This window comes from Phacochoerus africanus, chromosome 13 (assembly GCF_016906955.1).
Source record: "Phacochoerus africanus isolate WHEZ1 chromosome 13, ROS_Pafr_v1, whole genome shotgun sequence".
NCBI lineage: Eukaryota > Metazoa > Chordata > Mammalia > Artiodactyla > Suidae > Phacochoerus > Phacochoerus africanus.
The window spans coordinates 33,966,368-33,989,398 of NC_062556.1; positions in this window are offsets into that span (position 1 = coordinate 33,966,368).

A 23,031-nucleotide genomic window follows, 5' to 3' on the forward strand; every position below is an offset into this window, starting at 1 on the left:
TTCTGCACAGCAAAGGAAACCCTAAACAACACAAAAAGACAACCCACAGAATGGGAGAAAATCTTTGCAAGTGAATCGACTGACAAGGGATTCATCTCCAAAATTTATAAACACCTTCTGCAGCTCCATACCAAAAAAACAAGCAAGCCTATCAAAAAATGGGCAGAAGATCTAAACAGACAATTCTCCAAAGAAGACATACAGATGGCCAAGAAACACTAGAAAAAATGTTCATCATTAGAGAAATGCAAATCAAAACCACTCTGTGGTACCACCTTACACCTGCCAGGATGGCTATCATCCAAAAGTCTACAAACTATAAGTGCTAGAGAGGGTGTGGAGAAAAAGGAACCCTAGTACACTGTTGGTGGGATTGTAAATTGGTGCAAGCAGTATGGAGATTCCTCAGAAAACTAAACATAGAACTACCATTTGATCCAGCAATCCCACTCCTGGGCCTCTATCCAGAGAAAACCATGGCTCGCAAAGACACATGTACTCCAATGTTCATTGCAGCACTCTTTGCAATAGCCAAGACATGGAAACAACCTAAATGTCCATCGACAGAGGAGTGGATCCAGAAGATGTTGTACATATACACAATGGGATATTACTCAGCCATTAAAAGAACGAAATACCAGCATTTTTTGCAACATGGATAGACCTAGAAACTCTCATGCTAAGTGAAGTCAGCCAAACAATGAGATACCAACATCCAATGCTTTCACTGACATGTGGGATCTTAAAAAAAGGACAGACTGAAACTTCTTTGCACAACAGATGCTGCCTCACAGACATTGAAAAATTTATGGTCTCTGGAGGAGACAGTTTGGGGGGTGGGGGGATGTGCTTGGGCTGTGGGATGGAAATCCTGTGAAATCAGATTGTTATGATCATTATACAACTATGGATGTGATAAATTCATTTGAGTAATTTAAGAAATGAATATAAAAGAGAGTAAAAGGAAAACTTGAAAAAAATATTGCATAAGTGAATATATAAAGACTTGTGTCTTAGTTTGCTAGAGGAAATAATAAAATAGTTACTTGAACTTAAAAATAAAGAGTGAATATGAACAGTAATTTAGATTATTTTAGAAATGAGCTAGAAAGTATAAGGAGGAGCCAATAAAAATAGGAAAGCTCATTCACAGAGACCAAAGCTGAGTTAAAGGTATTGAAGAGAAGAATGAATAATGCAGAGGAATAAATAAGTTAATTGAAAGATAGAATAATGGAAACATCCCAATCAGGACAGCAGACAGATCAAATTAAAAAAAACATGAAAGCAGTATAAGAGTTCTAAAGTACAATACAAAGTGGGCCAAACTACACATAATATGGACTCCAGAATAAGAAGAAAAAAAAAGGTGGATTTAAAATATATTTGAAGAAATTATGGCTGAAAACTTTCCAAAATTAAGGAAGCTGATATCAAGAAGCAGGAAGCACAGAGGATACCCAAAAAAGTTGAACCTAAACATACCTACAAGATGTATTGTATTAAAAATGGCAAAATTAAAGATATGGAGAAGATTATAGTGTCAAGAAGAGAAAAACAAAGAGTGAATTATATGGGAACCCCCATAAGACTACTAGCTGATTTCTCTACCTAAACACTACAAGACAGAAGAAAGTGACAGATATACTCAAAGTTCTAAAATGGAAAAACTCTTACTAAAGTGAGTACAGAGGGAACAGATCTTAACATAATAAAAGCAATTTGTGACAAACCCACAACCAGTATAATACTCAATAGAGAAAAGCTGAAAGTTTCTCACTAAAATCTGGAACAAGACAAAGATGTCTACTCTCAGCACTTTTATTCAACATAGTAGTGGAAGTCCAAGCCACAGTAATCAGACAAAATAAATAAATTATATTTGAATTGTCAGAGAAGAGGTAAAATTGTCTCTGTATGCAGATGACATGATACTACATATAGAAAACCCTAGGAAATCCATGCAAAACTACTCAAACTGATGTGATGCATATATACAGTGGAATACTATTCAGCCATAAAAAGAATGAGATAATGCCTGCTATTCGCAGCTACATGAGTACAACTAGAGATTCTCAAACTAAATGAAGTTAAGTCAGAAAGAGAAAGAAGTATAGCATATAATATCACTTTTATGTGGAATCTAAAATATGCACAAATGAATCCATCTACAAACATAAACAGACTCACAGACATGGAGAACAGGCTTGTGCTTGCTAAGGGTGGGGAGTGGGATGGATGTAGATTTTGCGGTTGGCTAGATGTAAACGATTAAATTTAGAATGGATAAATAATGACGTCCTACTGTACAGCACAGGGAGCTATATCAAGTCTCTTGGGATAGAACATGGTGGGAAGACAGTATGAGGAAAAGATTGTATATTTATATATGACTAGGTCACTATGCTGTACAGCAGAAACTGGCACAACACCATAAATCAACTATATTTCAATTAAATAATTAAGAATTAATCATAATTTTGTGTTAGACATTATTTAGTTAATAATCTAAATTTTAAATGTCCTCTAGTTAGGAATTTTCACCATACTCTATTTGTGTTTTTCTCATTTCCTGTAAGTTAAAGAAATTTTTCTACATAATTTGGTTAGTAGAGGTCCCAAGAATTTGTTGGATAATATACCAAGTTAAATTAATATTTATATGCTTCAGTTAAAACTGATTACATTCAAGTCACTCATTGTATATCAGAAAGAAATAGCTAGTTCAAAATGGACTCATTTTTTTCAGTAGTGAAGACATAAGAAAGTCAATGTGTGGATATTTAATTCTTTTTTTAATATATAATGATTTTTTTCCATTATAGCTGGTTTACAGTATTCTGTCAATTTTCCACAGAACAGCATGGTGACCCAGTTACACATACATACATACATTCTTTTTCTCTCACATTATCATGCTCCATCATAAGTGACATAATAGAATACTACTCAGCCATAAAAAAGAACAAAATAATGCCATTTGCAGCAACATGGAAGGAACTAGAGACTCTCATACTGAGGGAAGTAAGTCAGAAAGAGAAAGACAAATACAATGTGTGGATATTTAAAGTTATTATTTTAAATTGTGGTAAGTCAAGAAAGGCCAGTAAACTTTAATCAACTACTAAGAATGTATTTATCTCTACTTTATTTCCTTTAGTGCCCAAATAAGATTTAATATTAATATTTTTTGATACTAATCAGCCTAAACTCACAATTTTACCACTTATAAACTCTCTGATCATGACCAAGTTATTTCCTTAGATTCCAGTTTATTTGTAAAAATTGGGTAACAGTAGCTGTTTTAAAAGTGTTTTATGACGAATAAATGAGATTATGAGTAAAATGTTCTCAGCATGTTTTCTGGCATATGGTATTCAATGAAGAGTGCATAAATTAAATAATTTTGATACAATTAAATATAAGCATACATAATACATGATGTATAATCAATTAATTTTGGTTTCAATGATAATTACTAAAGAAAGCACATTTTCATGACCCTTAACAACAACCACTTAAAGAGTATCATTGGTGAGAAGTGGAGTATTACACTGATTCATGCATGCATGTGTTAAGTACAGCTAAAAAATTTCTGAGTCTTTGCAGGCTATATCCTTGATATTAGTAGGTAGTATTGGCTATTAAAATATAACCTGCATTTAATTTTATTGGTTCATTTTATGAATTAATTTATTATTAATTTTATTTACCCTACTTCATTAACCTCTTTTTGCAACACATTTAATAGTGGAGCTCTCTTCAACTTCTTATCCCTTAAAAGTTGGCTTTAATGACTGATCTCTATTCTCATCTACCATTTTTCAGATAATTTCATTTACTCCAAAGGCTTCAATTACTATCATTTTCTAATAAATTCCACATTTATTGCTCTAGCATTTGGCTCTTCAGTTCACAAAATCCAGTGCCCTATTGAACATCTGTCTTGATTCTCATAGGCACTTTAAATTCATTGTGCTCCAAACTGAAGGCAGCATCATCTGTCTGTAAACCACTCTTCCTCTTATAATTTTTAGTGCACTAAAAGCTACTACCATCACTCATATGTGAAAACTGACAACTTGGGTATTATCTTTGACTTATCTCCTTATCTCAGCCCCCACAGTAATCAAACACTAAGTTCAATCTAATTATCTTCATTCCTACTGTCACCACTCAGCATTCAAGAATATCAACACTTCTAAGAATATTTCAACCTATTATTAAATACTGTGCTTCTAAACAGTCCTATGTGCCTCCATTCCATTCTCTGCAACATAAACAGAGTGATCTTTTAAAGAACAAATATAATAATCAGACCCAACCTCAACATTTGTGGAACTCAGATAAGTATGTAAATGGAGGTGTCATGGCTCTTCCCCTTCTCCACCTTCATGCTTCATCAATTGTGGCCAGAATAGTAAGTATTACTAGATGTTTTTTTATGTAGATACTCCTACCTGTAGATCTGATCATTGTCCACAGCCATACTCCCCTTAACAGCTGTTCATAAACCTTCCCTCAAGCCTAGGGTTAAGCCCACAGGTGAGATCTGCCCTTAGGGAATAGACCTGGAGAGGAAGCCACACAGGTCACAAAAGCAGCTTGGAATCATCTGGGTATGGGATTCCCTATGAATATATACACAGATCATGCTCTAGAAGGATGGGCATAGATACCAGGTGGGCTTGTGTCTTTGGCCCTTTAAGATTCCTTGACCTCTTGATAGCCAGAGGAAACCATGGGCAAGTATCAATTTTTCTGGGTCAAAGTGTGATATTGTGATATTATTATACTTCTATTTAAAGTCTCATAATGACTTTTTATTTTCCAAGGTCAAATCCAAACTCTTTAGTACAAATTACAGGGTCTTTTATGGTGTGAAACTTGTAGATTCTTTTGTTTTTATTTCTCAACATACTGTGTTTCTTAGTCTAAAATCTAGTAAATAAAGAATATTTTTAGGTTGTTGAATATGGAATATTCCCTCTTCCACCTGTGCTTTTGCATAAATAATTTTTGCTTTCTTGGATATTTCCTTTCCATATTTCAGATCTCAGCTAAATGATACTTTTTCAAGGAAATTTTTCTTAGACTTATCCATGATAGACTTCTAAGCTTCTTTACCACTAAATGTTCATGCATCCCATGTATCATGCACCTAATGTTTTATTTACAAGGATGCTAAACATTCATCTTATGAATCTGACTGGATCCTGTGGAGAGGGTATGATGAATCCTATGTGGTTTTGGAATATGATCCATGCTCAATGCCATTATCCATAAAATGGTGTTTTCTACACTTCTTTGCCTCTACTCTCTTGTTTTGATTCCTATCTTATCCTGTTGCAAAATTTCAGCTTCCTCCTTGATTTTTTACAAGAAGCATTCATACCAAGTTTTCAATAGGATTTTGTTGATGGTTATTTAGTTGAAGATTCCAGGAGTCATCAGGAAGAGTCAAAATCATATTGCATTACATTTCAACTGAAAACTCTTTTATACATGTTTTACCCCCTGAAGTTTCTCCTAAGCTCTGTCTCCCAGTGAGAGCCTTCCCCTTCCTTACTCTTTCCCCACCAAACCTCAAAGCCCAGTCTTTTTTGTTCTCAGTTTCCTTCAGAGAAACCTCAATAGCACCCCTTCTTCATTTTGCAGGTTTTTCAGTTCTGCCATAGTTTCTGCCCCACAGAAATCTTATTGAAATATATTCTAAAAAAAAAATCCAATATTTCTCTCCAAAAATTTTTTTGACCCCAGTTATTAGAAAAGAAAAACATGATCTGTGTTTACATTATGGTCAAGATGTACCAAAGTTGGGTCCAGTTTCTTGTCCCCTGTTTGAGCTCTATCAGGAAGTTGAAGAATTATTACAGTGCTTATATCCGACTTGAGTAAATCCTGGGAAATATGTATCTGTCTCATCACAGCAGCTTGTACTTCTGCAACAAAAATTAGGAGTTAACCTCCTAAGATTTTGACTCATTAGAAAATCAGTGAAAATTATGCATTAAAGCGTAACTGATCACCATTAGCAACAGTCTTTCAAAAAAAGATGTCTATCTGCTCTCTACAAAGTTGTATCTGCCATATTTGCCATCTCCAGAAGTGAATCTTTGAGTTTTTATTGCCACAGGATAATTGAAGAAAATGTTAAGTCTCAGCATTCTGATTCATACATATTGACTGTATGGTCAGTGAAGGAGAAAGAAACCAGAGATTTTATGGAACAAGGACCATCTGTATCTTATTTTAAAACTGATTAAATATAGTGTAATCTACAGAACAATGATGTAACATAGATTTCAGTAGGTAAGTATTTTAAAAAATCACATTTAAAAGTTGGCAATTAATAATTATTTGCAAAGTGGTATTTCACCTTAACAATTTTCACAGACATCTTTTGGCTATGGGCACACTACTGAGTGAAGGGAATATTGAAAGAAAAAGGCACTTTTGATTACTGTGGAAAACCTTATAAAAATGCTCACCTTTTCTTTGAAACTGCTGTTAGATGAGCTCGTTACTTTTATTTTTAACACAAATTCACTTTAATACAGTACTACAACATAAATACAAAGTCAGGTGTTCTGCTGAATTTATTATGCAGGAGATAGTGCTCTTTGTTAGGTAGCTGGCCTCACAAAATTAAATCTAATTTTTGATATTGTAAATGACATGTTATAAATCTACTTCTTTTTTTGTTTTTTTTTGTTTTTTGTCTTTTGTTGTTGTTGTTATTTCTTGGGCCGCTCCTGCGGCATATGGAGGTTCCCAGGCTAGGGGTTGAATCGGAGCTGCAGCCACCGGCCTACGCCAGAGCCACCAGCAAGCGGGATCCGAGCCGCGTCTGCAGCCTACACCACAGCTCACGGCAACGCCGGATCGTTAACCCACTGAGCAAGGGCAGGGACCGAACCCGCAACCTCCATGGTTCCTAGTCAGATTCGTTAACCACTGCGCCACGACGGGAACTTCTAAATCTACTTCTTTAAAAGTTAAGATAGGAGTTCCTGTTGTGGTGCAGCAGAAACAAATCTGACAAGTAAACATGAGGTCGTGTGTTTGATCCTTGGGCTTGCTCAGTGGTCTAAGGATCTAGCATTGCTGTGAGCTGTGGTGTAGGTCACAGATGCAGCTTGGATCCTGCATTGCTGTGGTTGTGGTGTAGGCCAGCATCTGTAACTCCGATTAGACCTCTAACCTGCAACTGCTGCTGGTGTAGCCCTAACAAGCAATAAGTAAATAAATAAATATAAATAAATAAATAAATGTTAAGATAAATTGACTAATTTGAGAGCATCAGCTATAGTGTGGCAAATATCAATGAAACTTACACTCCCTTTGTTCCATTATTAATCCATAAGTATGATATAATACCTCTTATGGAATGGAACTTTTAAAACTCACCATTTTCTTGATTTGTATATTTATCACAAGAAAAATACAATATAAAACTGAAAAACTCTCAATAGTTGACTCATTAGAATTCACCTTCGACAACCAGCCAGAGTATTAAAGATTTTGTAGGCATCCTCTTAAGGCATTTATGAGGATGTGGTTACCAGGGTAATAACTGAGGCAACAATTTATTTCTATAAAGTATTATGTGACTTCCAAAAATTTAGGGTTAGGAAAGCCCTTAGAAACTATAGAGCCCAAATATCTAATTTCACAGAAATAGACTTGGAGATCCAGAGGGTAACTAATGTCTTAAAGTTTTTGTAGAGAATTAGCTACAGAGCTAGAATCTCCTCACTTCTGCTTTTTCTATCATATGAAATAATAGTGAAAGGTAGAATTTGATTAATGCTAGGGATAGCTCTAAGCACTTTACATATATTCATTTATTTAATCTTCAAAACAACACTGTAATATAGTTACTATTATTATCTTTGTTTTATTGATGGTCAAATTGAAGCCCAAGCAGATGAAGTAATATATTCAAGATCACACAGCAGGTAGAGAGATAAACCAGGATGCAAACCAGCAATCTGGCTTCAGAGTCTGTGACCTTAACCACCATACTTTTTAATTCCCCATAGCTGATTATTTAAATGTGCAAATAATAGTTCCATAATGGCACAGTGGCAATAAATCCGACTAGGAAACATGAGGTTGCGGGTTTGATCCCTGGCCTCACTCAGTGAGTTAAGGACCTGTGTTGCCATGAGCTGTGGTGCAGGTTGCAGACATAGCTCAGAGCTGCTGTTGCTGAGGCTGTGATGTAGGCCAGCAGCTCTAGCTCCAGTTAGATCCCTAGACTGGGAACCTCCATATGCCATGGATGCCATCTTAAAACGCCAAAAAAAAGTGCAATTGAGAAGTTCAGCATAGTTATTTTTAAAAAATTATTTGCAGAGGTGATTAAACTAAATTTATGTGTATATATAAATAAATATCATTTATACAATAATATGCATTTATGGCTATATATATATCATGTATTTATGGATATATATATATATTTAGGGCCACAGGTGCAGCATATGGAAGTTCCTGGGCTAGGGGTTAAATCAAAGCTACAGTTGCAATGGAGGAACTGAGGCACATCTGTGACCTATATACCCCAGCTAATGACAACTCCAGATCCTTTATCCACTGAGTGAGGGCAGGAATCAAACATGATTCCTCATGGATACTAGTTGAGTTTGTTTCTGATGAACCACAGTGGGAACTCCTATATAAATATTTTTTTTCTTTTTAGTTAAAATATTTATTCTTTATTTTTTAATTGGGTAAAGTCCTGATTGAGTTTGTGATTTACTATTTTTTTAAATTTTTAATTAAAGTGTAGTTGATTAACATGTTGTGTAAATTTCTTGCTGTCTTTCATCAAGTTATATCCCGAGATTGGCTATAATTCTCTATGCTGTACAGTAGGACCCCATTGCTTATCTATTCTAAATGTAATAGCTTGCATTTATTTCTAGATCCTGTTTATTTATTTTGTTTTATCTTATTAATTTATTATTTTATTTTTTATTTTAGGGCCACACCCAAGGGATATGGAGGTTCTCAGCCTAGGGGTTGAATCAGAGCTGTAGCCACTGGCCTACACCACAGCCACAGCAAGGCTGGATCTGAGCTGTGTCTGTGACCTACACCACAGCTCATGGCAATTCCAGATCCCCAACCCTCTGAGTGAGGTCAGGGATCAAATCCACATCCTCATGGATACTATCCAGATTTGTTTCCACTGAGCTACATCAAGAATCCCCCCACTCCTTTTTAAGATCTCTAAAACCTAGTAGACAGAAAATAATGCACATTTCCCACTTATGTACAAGAAATACCAAGTTGCAAAATTCCTAGTCAAAAGTTCCCAGATGTGCTCTTTTTTTTTTTAATACAAATGGGGAAAAAGGAAGTAAATAGAATGGTAAATACTATCGAGAATGAAGTTTTTCTTTCAAATTTGAGCTGCTAACTGATCATAGTCATCCTCTATCTTTAAATAATTTACATCTCTCAAATCAATATTAGATAAGACAAAATAGATTGACAAAGATAAAACCAAAAGAAATTAAACATGGATTTGTATGCAAGATATATAAATTTTTTATGATTAGTTCTTATCATTTTGGAGAGACATGGTTAATATCTTGGAAAAATATGAAACTCAAGAAAATTAATACAGCCTCTCAGCTTATTCCTGAATGGCATTTCTATGAAGAATCATTTGTTTCTTGTGCCACATTAACCTTTTCAGATTTCATTCAGTAATTATTTATCAATAAGAAATAGATTTTGGTATTTTATTATATTTTCTGCAATGAAAATTATGAGGCAAAAAAAACCCACATTAAAATGCAGATGTTGGACAGCTTGATAAATCCAAATACTCATTAAAAAGCACGTGTACTCAAACATCCTTTAAGATATTAAAATTTGTGTCTCAGCAAATGTACAAACTACTGGACATAATGAATCTTTGGTATTCTTGGGGAAAAAAAAATCAGAGGTATTAAATCTATGAATGCTAAATGACTATATTTTACCAAAAGAAGCTTAGGGTATATTTTAATTAAGATCAAACTGAATTCATGTTTTATAAGATTTAAGATTCTTTTGATGATGGGACACAATATTTGGATTAATGAAAGACAGAATTATTTGCTACTTACATCTCCAAATAAGAGAATGCTGCTAGGCAGGGTCACAGAGGGAGTTGTACACTGGGACAGAGTACAGCAAGCTGGAGCAGTAGGGGTCACCTTAAAATACAAGAGGAATTGGGTTATCTAGGTTTCTTGGGCTTTTTGTGGACTGGCTAATTTGAATAATTTCATGGGCTCTTGGACTATAAGGAATGTTGTTAGTTATCTTGTGCCTGGCTCCAGGCTGATTAGGGTGGGAGCTTAGTGGCCTAGCGTATGAGAGCCTAACAAGGGAAGTGGTAGGAGTGTAGTCTTAACTGGCTGTCAAAAAGGGAAACTGACCAGCTCTAGCCAGGGCTTCAAAACTGGGTCAAGCTAATATCTGAAAAAGGCAAAAACAAAAAGCATATACTAAAAGACATTATAATTTGCTGTCAAATAAACCTCAAAATATCTGATTTAACCCAACATAAGTTTATTGTTGGCTTATTAAAAATTCATTCCATGCAGATGATTCTGCTAGATGGGCAGCCTTTTACATAGGGATTCAGAAACTTGTGATCTCTCCATCTTGTAACTCATCCATCATCTAGGACCTTGGAGTCCTATTCTGGATTTTCTGGATTCTGTTGGCAGACAAGGGCAGGGCAGTGTAGAGAAAGCATATGTGTTCTTAACTGAAGCATCCCTATAATCATATTCCTTTGACTCAAAATAGTCATCAACTCACCAGGGGTAAGAATGTTTAAGGGGCTAGTAAATGTAGTTCCTGGCAGAGCAACAACTTCCCCACAGAAGCTCTCACTACTGAAAGAGATATGATACTTTGGTAGACACGTAGCTGGTTTTGCCAAAGAAAAATTTTAGAATATGTATCTGTATGCACATATATGTATATATGCACATATAATGTACCCATGTATAGTATGAATGCATTCATGTTTATGCACATAGGTTTTATGTTATATTTTGTATTTGTAATATATTTTATAGCAAAGGTCCTTCTATAAGAGTGAATCCTTCTTATTGCTGAAAATTTAAAATTTGATGTAAATTTTAACTTCTAATAGCTCATTAGAAGTCCATTGAGATTCTTAGAAGAATTTTTTCCATGGCCTAAAATATTGCACATTTGGCCTGGAAGGAGTTATTGTGGATTTTTGATTACTTTATACAAATGGAATCTCATGAACATTATATTGCGTGAGCAAAGACAGAAACAAAAGACTGATCTTTCTTGTTCAATGTTCTGCTTCCCAGATTTGTCCATATTGTAGCACATACTCATAGGAGGTTCATTTTCATTGCTATGTAATATTCAACTGGGTGAATATTCACTGTTTATTCATCCATTCTACTGCTGATGGGTACTTTAATAATCTCCAGTTTGGAGTTATAATGAATAGTGTTTCTAAGAATAATTTAAAACATATTTTTTGATTAACCTGTGTGCACATTTATATTGGGTATATGCCTAGAAGTAAAATTTTTGGCTTATAGGGTATAAATATTTTTGGTTTATATACTCATAAGTTCTTAGCCTTCTTTTACTAGCATAATTGATTATAAATAAGACACCTCCTCTATACTTTAATTTTATTTTGTTGCCAAAAGTTTTGTGTAAACAATAAAAAAATATAAAAAATTTAGGGAGAAAGTCCTGCTAATTTCACTAATTAAAGTATGAACTATTTTATTTTTATTTCCACCTAGACCATACCAATCCTAAGTAGTTAAATGTAGACTTTGTGTTAAGCTTATTTACTTATCATCTTATGAATATCCCTAAATATTTCTGTGCTTTTCATAAGTATGAATTTTTATGACTGAATTGAATTCTTTTACCAAAGGTAGCAATTTCCTATTCTAGACTATTTAACATATACTCAATTTTCACTTTCACTCATACTTTTTAAAACAATTTATATTTTTAACTGCACTGTACCTTTGGTACACAATTTCTTGAGTTTGCTATGTGCTTGGGAAGAGAAAGTAACAAATGGTTTCTGTCTCTGAACTTCAGCAAACTTAGAGAAAACCAACTTTTTATGACAGTAAGTCAGCATACTTAGCTTCATATTAACTTAAATTTCCTCTGCCTCAAGCCTGAGTGATAGTACATTTATTTCCAGAAGGTTCAGTTGGTAAGGTTTTGACAACCAACATCCTGGTTGAAAATTGGACGTCTGGATCTACCCTGATTTCTTACTTTCTCACATGACCCAACATGTCTGATACAGAAGTAAGATAAAGTTTTTTCTTTATCCCCAAACTTTGCCTGTTTCACAGTTCTTCTCAGGGTCTATCTTCCTTTATACTGTTCCCTACACTCACATTCATCCCCGGAGCTTTTGCATTTACAGTAACTGTAATTTAAAGGCACGTGAACAGTCAAAAGGAAGTAACTTTAGTAGAGAAATGTCACTACTAAATAAAGTAAACGCACTTTTTTCTGAACCTAATTTTGTAACCAGGAATTTCCTCAATCCATTGGTTTTTGTTTTGATTCCCAAATAGTGTATATTTGAGAAGATTAGGACACAAGTGTTCTCATTACTAGATAAGTTAAGGCAAGGACTATATTTTTTTAATGACAGATCTAAATGCAGACTATGGACAGTTCTGACCCCATAGAGTAATTCCAGCAAAGATAAGATGTCAATGTAAAATAATTAAACATGAAGCACAAAAGGATAAATTTAATCAGCACTTAGAGCCAGTTACATTTTGGCAAAGTGTCACTACTGTTTCTAAAACCATTTGATTTTCATTTAAGTGATTAAGAGGAAAAGTTACAAGGTAATTGGGATATCCTTATTTCATTAGTCATTTTCTCCTCTCAGTATATCATTTGAAAACTGTCAAGAAGTTATAGTGTTTAAAAATTGACAAGAAAAGTTTGGAAGTCTTAATAGAATGAAAATCACCTTTTTTTTTTTAAGAATGAATGACTTCCATAGTCAAATAATAAGTTAATCCTTATGTTTTTAATTAAGTGGTTGTATGAAGCTAAATATTTTGAGCTCAATACTTTCATATGGGAAACTTCATTATATAAATCATATTATTATTTTTAACTATATAATTTTTACCATACTCCAGAAAATAACAAATCTGTCAGAGGTATAACAATATTCCTTAAGAGCTTAGTAAAATTCTGGAATAAGGACTGCTAATAAGAAGTTTTAAAACATAAATATTTCAGCATTAAAAAAAAAATCGCTTTATCAAGGTATGATTGTGATGCAAAATAGCCCTACACATTTAATGTGCAGAACTTGAATTTATTTATTTACTTTTTCTCTTTAGGGCCACACCAATGGCATATGGATGTTCCCAGGCTAGGGGTCGAATTGGAGCTGTAGGTGCTGTTCTACACCACAGGCACAGCAATGCCAGATCCAAGCTGCATCTGCAACCTACACCACAGCTCACCTCAGCCCACTGGGTGAGTCCGGGGATCAAAACTGTGTCCTCATGGATTCATTTCCACTGAACCATAGTGGGAATTCCCACAACTTCATGAAATTAGAGACTTATAGACCTATGAAATTATCATCACTGTCTATCATCATAAACATATCCATCACCTCCAAGTTTTTTCTCACCCTCTTTATTTATTATTACTATTATTTTAATGAACACTATGCCTTATAAAATTAAAATTTGCTAAGAGGATAGCTTTTATGTTAAGTGTTCTTATCACAAAATAATAAGTAAATATTCCAGCACTTATGTGCTTGCTTATAAGACTTGCCCTATTTTATGCTCAGCCACTAGAACGACCAATTTGAGTTTAATAACCAAAATTAATAGAGCAGAGTACATTTGTCAATGTGATCGTCTCTTAAAATTTATGTCTAAGTGAAAACAATAAATATGCACTACATATTTGAAAATATTATTTTTAAAGTATTATTTTTTCTAAAAGAGTTATGATAAAACACATATGTCTATACTTTTCTCAAGAATAATCAGTTAAAATGAATATTGTTTAACATGGAGAATAATATTTCATTTGGATCTCACTGAAGAAGAAAAAGGAAGAGCTAATTGTAAAACATGGCCAAAGATTACACATTAAATATATACTGGTATTCTCTAAGATGTATTAAACTGATTAATAAAGTTTTCTCTTAGTGCTTGAATAGTCAGTTATTGACATAGACAATCCTTTGTACTTTACCAGCATGAAATTACAATAAAAGACTGAACTGAAGAGATGTCTAAAATGTCCTTGAAATGAAAATAGATAATGACTTAGACCATATTTCAAAAGTTAATATATATTTCTCATCACAGGAGAAAATGAATTAACTTTGTATTCATTAGACAGACTTTGAAATAATCTTCAATTAAACAGACAATAGATTTCCAAGTCCTACAAAAATAAAACCTTAATCTTACACAGAATATTTTCTACCATTTACTTACTTGTCAAACTTTAATTTTTTTCTTATTGTATTTGAGCTCATGCTAACAAATATTTTCTGGGAAAAGGAGAGGTAACCAAAGGGCTTTTTAATTCCTGAAGAACCTATCATACTAGCATGAGATACATCAACTTTTATTGATTAAGGAATATGGAGTTGTGAGAACATCTCTCTTAGAAGCATTTCTTAAATAAAACCGAGTTGATTTATTCTCAGAATTATTTGGCAAATGTAGCACATTAATTGCAATTACCTTAAATATTTATAGGTGCCAAACTTTATAATAACTATTTTGCATGGATTATATAACTTAAACCTTCTAATAATCCATTGAGTTGGGTAAAATCATTAGGCCTTATTTTGCAGGTGAGGAAACCTTTGCTATGAAGTTATAAATTCCCAAACTCACATAGCTATAAGGGACAGAATTGGCATTTATACACAATTTTCTTTGCTGCAAAACACATGCTTTCTTTCTTAAATATTACATTGCACCACCATCCAAGGTATTGCAGTGTCACTCCTTTGGTGCCATAGTTTTAGTAGTGCTTAGCTTAGGGATGATAAGAGGATGCCTGGAGATGTACTTCTCTTGGCCTTTTCAATTTTGCAACTTTATATTATTTGCAAGACCCACACATGGGAAATAAATTCAAAGTCTGATATGGTATGTTTTATTTTCTTTGTCCAATGCATTGGCTTCTCCATGTGTGGATAGCAGCGATTTTATCAAAATTTTGGAGGATTATAGCACAATGTGATTTATAATCTACATTTCTTTTAGTATAGAGTTTTAACGAAAGTAAATGGCAGGCCTTTTTTTGTTTTTTTGTTTTGTACTTTTCTAACATAAAGAAGCTTGAATATTTTATAGTAGGATGCATGTAAAGTTTTTTCCTAAAGGGTTGATAACATGGGTAATAACTTAAAACATACGTTAATCCCCATGTGGTTTTGATTTAATATTTTCCCTGAAATTTTATTTCCAAATGACTAATAATTAAAAAATAAATAAAACCAATGGCAGGCAACCTGTTAAAACAAGTTATTAAGGGTGTTGTGATTTTTTTAGCTGTGTAAACCAGAGAAAGATGATAATCACTGGGAAGATGTAGGATAGGTGAGCAGAGGGAAGCACATGAGGCTGCAGAAAACTCCCTCATCTGGAATTAGGATCAAATGATGAATCCTGGTTAAGAGTAACATGAGAGGGCTCTTGAATTTGATGTGTAAAGAAGTTGAGCAGGATGGCTCCTGGAATGAGATCTCTGACCTTAAGAGGTAACTAATTAGTTGGGACAGATATAAGCATCTATTTCATTCAACAAATATTTCTCCATCTCCATGTTGCACAAGTCAATGAGCAAAGTGGGGGAGATGTAACAATGATCCAATTAAACATGCCTTCAAGTTTCATGAGCCCTTAGCTTATTAGATGCTAAAAGCTAATACAAAATTAATTTTAATATAGTTTTTAGTGTCATTGTAGTAAGAAATATGATGGAGATTTGATTAGGTTATATACTCAGATTTTCATTTTCAAAGACTGAGTGTCCAGTGAAATTCTAGATGTAGTTTCTTTTTAGAAATGGGCTTGCTTATTCATAGTAGGAGCTTGATATTTGTCAATACCTATCATCAAACCTTATTGATGATGAGGTTTGGGCTCTTGAGGAGTTAGAAAATAGAATCCTCATAGACCATGGACACTGGGAAAGAAAATCTGAGGAAGACTTACAGACTGAGGAAATGTATTGAGCAAAAATGAGGGGAGGCTAGAATCTATGGAATCTTGACATCTATCTTATGAGGAGGTACTAGTTGTGTCCACAGAGTGAATGCTCAACATTTATACAAATAAAATAGTAAGAGACACGGAACTGGTGGAGGCCTGTTAGTGCTGATAGTGTATATCCAAGGATATTCGGATCAGGGAAGGAAGGCATGTGTGTTATGTACATTTTAATCAAAAGGAGAGTCAGCAGGTACCTGAGTGGCGGCAGTGGTATTTATAGCCTAGAAGTGAAGATCTACAGAGGCCTAATAGCAAGTAGTTTGTGCAAAGGTGCATCTGAGAACAAAAGTATTTTCTATACTTTATAAGGTAAGTAAATAGAACCAATATTTAAATGAATAACCTTTGGAGGACCAATTTTAAAACAACACAGGTCAGGTAGGATTGATTCCAAAGTCGGATGAGATGTTTCATATGGCATCCTTATGGCAATTACCATGGTGTACAAGATTATAAATGCCTGATGTGATGGTAGATTTACACCTTTGTGGGGGTTTCTTATATATTAGCTAAGAAGAATTTAGAAATCTGTATTTTTAAAGTAAGGAGTGATGTTGGTTCTGTAGGCCTGCCAGTTAGGGGCCTGTCAGGAGATTTTCCATACTGTATTCTATTTGTCTTCTTAACCCTGACACATAAATGATGTTGGTCATTTATCTCTGTATCCTTAGGGTACAATTATATCATTTGTGCATAAATGATGACCATAAAATTTTGCAGAAATAACTACATGAATGAATAAAATGCAGTTGAAAGGCAAAATTATCACAAATATGAAGTTTTCAATTGGCACATCCAATTTGATGATTTTCTTGGGATTTATCCTTCTTTCTATTTTGTATACTCATACCAGCAGCAGTCTATCTTTCTCTATTCAACAAAGCCAGGTATAAGAAAACTGCTTGCTAGTCATAATTTCAAAATAGAGCTCAAAGCCAGAATGTTGAATCCCCTAGGGTCATTCTTATTTTATGTCTCGTCTCTAAAAATCAGATGATAAAATTTATTCCTGAAGTACTAGTGACTAAGTGGAATAGGGTTGCATTGTTGAATAGTGATCCTAGAATGAAAGCAGTCTCTCTGGATACACAAGAGTTAATTTAGCTTTAAATTTTGCTGGAAAACTATCACCATGTTCTCAGCCAGAAAATGCTTGGAAAACTATGGATTTTAAGACACATGTAGAGATTGTGACCACTCTGAATAAAAAGGGTCAAATTTATCATACATTTTCTTTTCTTAAATGATTTTTATTTTTTCCATTATAATTGGTTTATAGTGTTCTGTTAAGCTTTTATTGTACAGCAAAGTGACCCATACATATATACATATGTATATACATATATACATTCTTCTTCCACACATTAACCTCCATCATGCACCATCATGACTAGAAATAGTTCCCGATGCTCTACAGCAGGATCTCATTGCTTATCCATTCCAAAGGCAATAGTTTGTATCTATTAACCCCAGATTCCCAGTCCATCCCACTCTCCCCCTTCCTCCTTGGCAACCACAAATCTGTTGTCCAAGTCCATCAATTTCTTTTATGTAGAAAGTTTTCTTTGTGCTGTATATTAGATTCCAGATACAAGTGATGCCATATTGTGTTTGTCTTTCTCTTTCTGACTTCCTTCACTTAGTATGAGAGTCTCTAGTTCCACCATTGTTGCTGCAAATGGCATTATTTTCTTTTTTTATGGCTCAGTAGTATTCCATTGTGTATATATACCTCATATTCCTAATCCAATCATCTGTTGATGGATATTTAGGTTGTTTCCTTGTCTTGGCTACTGTGAATAGTGTTGCAAAAAAACATTTAGGTGCATGTGTCTTTTTCAAGGAAAGTTTTGTCCAGATACATGCCCAAGAGTGGGGTTGCTGGGTCATATGGTTGTTCTGTATTTAGTTTTCTGAGGTACCTCCATACTGTTTTCCAAGTGGTTGTACCAATTTACATTCCTACCAAGAGTGTAGGAGGGTTCCCTTTTCTCCACACCCCCTCCAGCATTTATTAATTGTGGACTTATTAATGATGGCCATTCTGACTGGTGTGAGGTGGTATCTCATAGTTGCTTAGATTTACATTTCTCTGATAATCAGTGATGTTGGGTATTTTTTTCATGTGCTTGTTGGCCATCTGTATATGTCCTTTGGAGAACAGTCTATTCAGTTTTCAATTGTGTTGTTGCCTTTTTTGCTGTTAAGTTGTATAAACTGTATATTCTACAGATTATGCCCTTGTCAGAAGAATTACTTGAAACTATTTTCTATCATTCTTCAGGTTTTCTTTTTGTTTTTTTTTTTTTATTTTGTTTCGTTATTGTTGTTTTTTGTGATTTTGTTTGCTATGACAAAGCTTGTCAGTTTGATTAGGTCCCATTGGTTTATCTTTGCTTTTATTTCTGTCGCCTTGGGAGACTGATCTAAGAAAACATTCATAAGCTTGATATCAGAGAATGTTTTGCCTATGTTCTCTTCTTGGAGTTTGATGGTGTCTAGTCTTATATTTAAGTCTTTAAATTTTATATAAGTTTTATAGTATTGGTTCCTTCATCAAAGATGAATTGACCATAAGTGTATGGATTTATTTCTGGGTTCTCTATTTTGTTCCATTGGTATGTCTGTCTGTTTTTGTACCAGTACCACACTGTCTTGATGACCGTGGCTTTGTAATATTGCCTGAAGTCTGGGAGAGTGATGCCTCCTGCTTGGTTTTTGTTCCTCAGAATTGCTTTGGCAATTCTGGGTCTTTTACGGTTCCATATAAATTTTCGGATTGTTTGTTCTAGTTCTGTGAGAAATGTCATAGATAATTTAATAGGGTTTCATTGAATCTGTAGATTGCTTTGGGTAATATGGACATTTTACCATATTAGTTTTTCCAACCCAGGAGCATGGAATTCCATTTTTTTGAATCCTATTTATTTATTTATGTATTTTGCTTTTTCAGACCACATCCATGGCATATGGATGTTCCCAGGCTAGGGATCTAATCAGAGCTACAGCTCCCAGGCTACCCCACAGCCACAGCAATGTAGGATTCAAGTTGCATCTGCAACCTACACCACAGCTCAGGAAACACCAGATCCTTAACCCACTGAGTGAAGCCAGGTTTTGAACCCACAACCTCATGGTTCCTAGTTGAGTTGGATTCATTTCCACTGCACCACAATGGGAACGCCTGAATCCTCTTTAGTTTCCTTGATTAATGTCTTATATTTCTCAGCAAATAAGTCTTTCACCTCCTTGGTCAGGTTTATTTCATTTTTTGGGGGTGCAATTTTAAAAGATATTGTATTTTTTATTCCTTTTCTAATATTTCATTGTTAGTATATAGACATGCAACTTATTTCTGAGTGTTAATCTTGTGTACTGCTACTTTGCTGAATTTGTTGATCAGTTTTAGTAGTTTTGGGGTTGAGTCCATAGGGTTTTCTATATATAGCATCATGTCATCTGCATACAGGGACAATTTTACCTCTTCTCTTCCAATTTGGATAGGCTTTACTTCTTTTGTTTGTCATTGTTTGTCTGATTGCTGTGGTTAGGACTTCCAATACTATGTTGAATAAAAGTAGTGAAGTGGGCATGCTTGTCTTCTTCCAAATTTTATTGAGAAGAATTTCAGCTTTTCTCCATTAAATATTATATTTGCTGTGGGATTGTAATAAATGGCTTTTATTATGTTATTTTCCCTCCATACCCACTTTGATAAGAGTTTTTTATCATGAATGAATGTTGGACTTTGTCAAATGCTTTTTCTGCATCAATTGAAATGATCATGTGGTTTTTGACTTTTCTTTTGTTAAGGTAGTGTATGATGTTGATCGATTTGTGTATGGTGAACCATCCTTGTGAATCTGGGATGAATCCCACTTGGTCATGGTGTATGATCTTTTGTATATGTTGGATTTTTTTGGCTAAAGTTTGGTTGAGAATTTTTGTGTCTATACTCATCAAATATATTGTCCTATAGTTTTCTTTTTTGGTCATATCTTTATCTGGTTTTGGTATTAGGGTGACAGTGGCTTCATAGAATGTCTTTGGGTGTGTTCTTTCTTCAATTTTTGGAAAAACTTAAGGAGGATGTGTATAAGTTCCTCTTTGTATGTTTGGTAGAATTCTCCTGTGAAGCCATCTGGTCCTAGACTTTTACTTATGGGGAATATTTTTATGACATACTCAATTTCATTTCTAGTGATTGGTCTGTTCAGTTGACCTACTTCTTGATTCAGTATTGGCAGGCTGAAAGTCTCTAGAAAGTTGTCCATTTCTTCTAGATTGTCAAATTTGTTGTCATTTAATTGTTCATAGTATTTTCTTTTTTTCTTTTTCTTTTTTTGTATTTCTGCAGTATATGTTATAATTTCTCCTCTTTCACTTCTTATTTTGTTTATTTGGGTTTTTTCTCTCCTTGGTGAGTCTGGGCAGAGGTTGGTTGTTTTTACGTTTCAAAGGACATTTCAGTTCTTGTTTTTTTTGATGTATTCTATTGTTTTTTGAATCTCTATTTTATTGATTTCCTGTCTGATCTTTATGATTTTCTCCCTTCTAATGACTTTAGATTTTGTTTTTTCTTCTATTTCTAATTCATTTAGGTGGTGGGTTTGTTATTTTTCTTCTTTTTTGAGGAGGCCTGTATTGCTATGAATTTCTCTCCTGGCACTGCTTTTGCAGCATCCCATAGATTTTGAATGGTTGTGTTTTCATTATCATTTGTCTCAAAGTATTTTTTAATATCCTTCTTGATTTCCTCATTGATCCACCAGTTTTTTATATTGTTTAGTTTCCATGTGGTAAATTTTTTTTCATTTCCCTTCCTGTGGTTGATTTCTAGTTTCATAACATTATGGTCAGAGAAGATACTTGAAGTAACTTCTATACTCTTAAATTTGTTGAGGTTAGCTTTGTGCTCCAGTACGTGGTCAATCCTTGAGAATGTTCCATGTGCACTTGAGAAGAATGTGTTTTCTGATTTTTTGAATGTAATATGCTGAAAATGTCAATTAGGTCTAACTTTTCTATTGTGTCATTTAGGATCTCTGTTGCCTTATTGATTTTCTGTCTAGATGACCTGTCCATTGATGCGAGTGAGGTGTTAGTCTCCTACCATTATTGTATTCCCATCATTCCCTCCTTTTATGTGTGTTAGTATTTGTTGTGTGTATCTGGGTGCACCTATATTAGGGGCATAGATATTGACATTTGTAATGTCTGCTTCTTGAATGGATCCTTTTACCATTAAGTAGTGTCCTTCTTTGTCTTTCTTTATGGCCTTCATTTTAAAGGTTTTTTTTTGTCTGCTATGAGTATTGCAACTCCTGCTTTCCTGTCTGGTCCATTGGCATGAAATATGTTTCCCTTTCCCCTCACATTTAATCAATTTGTGTCCTTTGTAGACAGCATATCATAGGTTTTTGCTTTTTCATCCAATCTGCTACTCTGTGTCCTTTAATTGGAGCATTCAGTCCATTGTCTTTTAATGTAATTATTAATAAATATGTATTTATTGCCATTTTGAACTTGTTTTCCAGTTGATTCTATATTGCTCCTTTGTTTCTTTTCTTTTCTTTTCTTTTTTTTTTTTGGTTTGATGATTTCCATTTATTTGATGCCTGTGTACTTTTCTTTTTACTTTTTTTAAATGTAATGTTTGGTTTTGGTTTGTGGTGCCCTCTTTTTTAAGTATGTTAAAAAAATAACATACTTCCTATATCTGCTTGCTTTAGCCTGATAGTCATATATGCTAAAACACAATACAAAAAAAAAGTAGTCTGGATTTTCTTACTTTCCTTCCCCACATTCTATGATTTTGAAATCCTTTTTTAACATCTTCATTTTGTCCTTTTGCTATTCCTTATGTGCATCATCACTTTTACACTAGTTTTTTTTTTTTCCCTTTTAGATCTATGTACTGCCTTATTTAAGTGATTGTCTTCCAAATGTGATTTCCTCCATCCTATTTCTTCTTACTTCTTTTTTATTTAGAGAAGCCCTTTAAGTATTTCTTTTAGAATGGGTTTAGTATTGCTGTACTCTTTTGGCTTTTGTTTGTTGGAGAAATTCTTTATTTCTCCTTCTAATTTAAATGATATCCCTGCTGGGCAGAGTATTCTAGGCAGCAAAATTTTAACTTTTAGAACCTTGAATATATCTTGCCAGTCTCTTCTGGTCTTTAGTGTTTCTGTAGAGAGATCAGTTGATACCCTTATGGGGGCTTCCCTTATAATTAAAAATTTGTGTTTCTTTTGCTGCTTTTAGAATCCTCTCTTTGTCTTTAACTTTGGCTATTTTTATTATAATATGTCTTGGCATGGGTGCATTTGGGTTCAACTTGTTTGGGGATCTCTGTGCTCTCTGTATTTCAATATCTATTTTCTTTAGATTTGGAAAGTTGTCAGACATAATTTATTCAAATATATTTTCAGCTCCCCCCCTTTTTTTTTTCTTCTCCTTTTGGAATTCTTATTATGCATAGATTGGCCTGCTTTGTATTATCACAAAGATCTCTTATATTGCTTTCGTGTTTTTTCATTTGGTTTTCTGTCTGCTCTCTTGATTGGGTGATTTCCATTATTTTATCCTCAAGTCACTAATTCGTTCCTATGCATTATTCATTCTCCTCTTTAGTGACTTGAGCTCAGTTTGTATCTCTAGAAATGAGTTTTCTAATATTTCTTGGCTCCTCTTTATATTTTTT